At 38.7% G+C, this 4,617-nt stretch overlaps 1 non-coding gene across 1 annotated transcript; it reads right to left on the bottom strand.

Annotated features, from left to right (window-relative positions):
- Nucleotides 1-2,697: 2,697 nt before the first annotated feature.
- TRNAY-GUA (transfer RNA tyrosine (anticodon GUA)) lies at nt 2,698-2,770 on the bottom strand. The gene has a single exon. It is a non-coding gene; the product is annotated as a tRNA-Tyr (tRNA).
- Nucleotides 2,771-4,617: the final 1,847 nt, after the last annotated feature.

The raw sequence follows: 4,617 nt of genomic DNA, 5'->3' as shown, positions 1-4,617 counted from the left end.
GTAGCTCTGCTGTCATTTTTACTTCTGTGCCAGCATCTCACTCATCTTTGGGTTCCTGGCCCTGTTTTTGAGTATGGTGTCCCTGCTGTGTGAACCCTGATGCTGTCTCTGTTGAGCACCTTTGTTGCTGTCCTGACTCCCTGCACAGGTTACCTTATCTTGTGGGAACTTATTTGGACTTTCAGACTGTACTCAGCACCTACAACTACCTATGTTCTCTGACTCACATTGAGGCCCACTGGCTAGGTGTTTGTCACATTCCCACTTCTTTGGCTGTGATTCTGTGAAAGTTACTGGCATTTGCAAAGAAGAGAGTGATCATAGTAACATAAGCATTTATAATAACGTTAAAGATTGTTGATGAAGAAAAACGTTATCACAACCTACGTGTACTTTTTTCCAGAGACAGAGACCTTTAGAAACCAAAGAAATCTCTTTTTTTAAGGCATCTACACAGTAAACAACTTCTTTTTACTGTAAAATCATGACACATTGGATAATGAATGTTGGGTTGACCATTGGTGCAAGTTTGGCCTTTAACTATGCCATTGTGGTTGTAGGAAAAGAGACCTCACAGTGCACTGCTGTGGCCTGGCCATTCCCTTCACACTTGCTTCTCTAAGCCTCAGGGGACCCTGTAAGACTTGTGGAGTTAATGTCTCTAGCATTTTGCATAGACAGAAAAAAGAGTCTTACATATGCATGTGACTAAGATTTAAATGTATAAGGAGAAAATTATATTTTAAGTTCATTAGTCTTGGAGTGCCGAACTTAAGCTATGGATGAAAACAAAAAGGATTCAAGTATGTTTTGAATAATCATTTATTCTAGAGCATCTGGCAAACATAAACTTGGATATATGGAAGAACCTCCATATTAACAATGGCCACTTTCCAAAGAACAGTAAAGAGACGTATATTAAAACAACAACAACAACAAAAAAGCCCAAACCACAGTCATCTGCCGCAGAAGTAATGATTGCAGGAATTTAAAGGATGGTGACAAGAAGTGGAAGGTTATGCCTTTAAGTCCTGCCAATGAAATCCAGTTTGATGAAATGAGAGTTTAATTATAAAAACAAGGATGACTTTCACTTCTATTTTTAATTTTATGGATGAAAAGTAAGCCTCAGAAATATGAAAGAACCAAATAAAGGCATCAAATAAGAATAACTTAAACTCCTTTTCTTATGCTGGTTTGTGGGGGGTTGGGGCATTTGAGAGCAGAGGATTATTTGGCAGGCAATAGATAAATATAAACAAACTGAAAGTCCTTGACTTTGCCTTAAGTGGCAAAATGCATGATGAAGACAAGACTGAAAGGGTCTGAGTTGATAAACATGAAGGCAAGTATTGTTCTTATTTATTGGCTTATAAAGCACATCTTGCTTAATACAAGGTGCTGGGCTGGAAATCAGAAAGCCTGTTGAAACCCCAAAGTAGATCTATTCTGAGAGTTGAATTCCTGCAGAGATATTTTCATTTACTTTAGAAAATAAAGTATCTTACATATAGCTAGAGCTGTGTGTACCAAAGAGTTTCTCTGAATAGGATTATAGTTCCTAAATGAATGCTGTACCATGTGCCAGGATGGCAAATGAAGAACTTAGGCTAAAGCATTAAAACAGATTGGCATTTTAAATCAAATTATTCTTATTATTTTAAAACTTTTTTTTCTGGGTGAGGGGTGGTGAGGAGAGGCCCAAAAAGAGTTACATAAGGAGAAATGCCACGTTTAAGTAAAAATTGGTTTTAATTCCAAGCTACTCAGTGGGAGGTCTATATCATATTTTTTACATTTTGTAATAAGCCCAAAATTGTATGGATCTTTTTTTCCCCCTAAACTGGCAACTTTATGTGGCTATGTTAATCTATACCCAGTCTAAGTGGGCATACACACAAACCAAAAAGTTTTAAAAATATATTGCCTGTCTCCAGGATGTTTTAAAACTATTTTACTTTACATCATCATTAAGGAAGATTATTTAAACAGAGACACAGTCTACTTTTTCAATATCCTAACCCTGGGACTAAAATTAGCAACTAAACCTTTGAATTCAAACCATTCCGAGTTGTAGAATCAATTGCAATAACCTTTCTACCAGTTTTCCTGCTCAGTTTAATCCGATAGCCCCAAGAGATGGGTTCTGAAGGAGTGCCTGAGCTGTTGGGGGAGGAAGTGGTTAAGAAGGAAGAAGTACGTTTCTGGGCAGGGTGTCTGAGCACGCAATGACCTTACTCACGGCTGGAGTAGACAGTGTCTACATATCAAGTGTCATTTAGAGGTGTCAAAAGGCTTACTGGCTTTAAAATACCTAATGGTCCCACCATAAATTCACTCAATAAGTATACATTCATTAATTAAACATTTGGGGATAGAGGGCACCTATCATGCACCATCTTGTATTTGGCATTTATGTGTGATTAACAGAGGGGAATAAGACATGTCTTTGATTCTAAGCAGAGACCCACCTCATATTTTCCAGGCCCTGTCAAGAGTGCAAAAGGAAGCCCACATGCCATGTGTCTAAATATTTTAAGGCCGTTAATTAAAATGTTATACAAATTTAAGTGTTAGTCACTCAGTCGTGTCCAACTCTTTGCGACCCCATGGACTGTAGCCCATCAGCCTCCTCTGTCCATGGGATTCTCTAGGCAAGAATACTGGAGTGGGTTGCCATTCCCTTCTCTGGGGGATCTTCCTGACCCAGGGATTGAACCTGGGTCTCCTGCACTACAGGCAGATGCTTTACCATCTGAGCCACCAGGGAAGCAACATTTACATATATCTTTAACATATAAAAATTGTGTGTGTTTAAAGGCTACAACATGATGTTTTGATATATGTGTACATTGTAAAGGGCTTCCCTGGTAGTTCAGCTGGTAAAGAATCCTCCTGCAATGCAGTAGACCCTGATTCGATTCCTGGCTCCAGAAGATCCCATGGAGAAGGGATAGGCTACCCACTCCAGTATTCATGGGCTTCCATGGTAGCTCAGACAGTAAAAGAATCCACCTGCAATGCAGGAGACCTGGGTGCGATCCCTGGATTGGGAAGATCCCCTGGAGGGGTGCATGGCAACCTACTCCAGTGTTCTTGCCTGGAGAATCCCCATGGACAGAGGAACCTGGCGGGTGATAGTCCGTGGGGTTGCCAAGAGTCGGACACAACTGAGCAGCTAAGCACAGCATATGTTGTAAAAAGACCACCATAATCAAGCTAAATAACTTATGCCTTCACTTTTATATTACGTACGTGTGTGTGTGTGTGTTGAGAAAATTTAAGATCTATCCTCTTAGCATATTTCAGGAATACAGTACAGTATTGTTAATTCTGGTTACCGTGCTGTACATTATACCTCCAGATCCCATTCATCTTGCAAAGTGAAACTTAGCATCCTTGCCAAACATCTCCTCATTTTCGCCTCTCTATCCTGATCTTTGGCAACCACCAAAGATCTGCTTCTATGAGTTGACTATTTTACATTCCAAGTATGAGGGGGACTTGTCTTTCTGTGCCTGGTTTATTTCACTTAGTGTAATGTCCTCCAGGAGTTCTCTTTTTTAAGATTGAATAATATTTCATGGGAGAGAGGGAGAGAGAGAAAGGAAAGAGGAGGAGGGGTAGAGAGAGAAATACCACATTTTCTTCCTTTATCTGTTAAAAGACTTTTCGTTTGTTTCTGTATCTTGGCTACTGTGATTAATGCTACAATAGACGGGAATGAAGATCTCTTAAAGATCCAGATTTCAATTCCTTTGGGTAGATACCAGAAATGAGCTTGCTGGATCATATGTTAGTTCTATTTTTAATTTTTTGAAGAACCTCTATACTGTTTTCCATGATAGCTGCACCAGTTTACATTCCCACTGAGTGTATAAGGATTCCTTTTTTCTCACATCCCTGGGAACACTTACCTTTTGTCTTTTTAATGACAGCCATCCCAACAGGTGTGAGGTGGTATCTTATTGTGGTTTTCATATGAATTTCTGTGATGGTTAATAATGTCGAGCACTTTTTAATGTATTTGTTTACCATTTCTATGTCTTCTTTTGAGAAATGTCTATTCACATCCTTGCCCATTTTCAATTTGCTTTGTTATGGAGGCTGTATGAGACCTTTATATGTTTTGGATATTAACTATTTATCAAATATATAGTTTATAAATATATTTTCCCAATCCATAGGTTGTCTCTTCATTTTGATGATTGTTCCCTTGGCTGAGAAGAAACTTCTTAGTTCAATATAATCTCATTTATCTGTTTTTGCTTATGTTACCTTTGCTTTTGATGTCATGACAAAAAAACATTATTGCCTTGCCCAATGTCAGTAAGCTTTTTCTCTATGTTTTCTGCCAGTATTCTTACCACTTCAGGTCTCAGTTGATTTTTGCATATGGTGAGATGAAGACCCAATTTCATATGAATATCCAGTTTTTCTAACACTGCTTATTGAAGAGCCTATCCTTTTCCCAGTGTGTGTTCTTAGCCCACTTTCAAGGGTTAGCTGACTGTACACACATGGATTTACTTCTGGGCCCTCTATTCTATTTCATTGATTTATATGACAGTTTGTATGCCAATACTATGCTGTTTCTGACATGCACAGTGAAACAGC

Source organism: Giraffa tippelskirchi, chromosome 6 (assembly GCF_054371585.1).
Source record: "Giraffa tippelskirchi isolate mGirTip1 chromosome 6, T2T-mGirTip1v1.2.pri, whole genome shotgun sequence".
NCBI lineage: Eukaryota > Metazoa > Chordata > Mammalia > Artiodactyla > Giraffidae > Giraffa > Giraffa tippelskirchi.
Note: the sequence above shows the minus strand (reverse complement) of the source record. Positions and strands in the feature narration are given on the sequence as shown.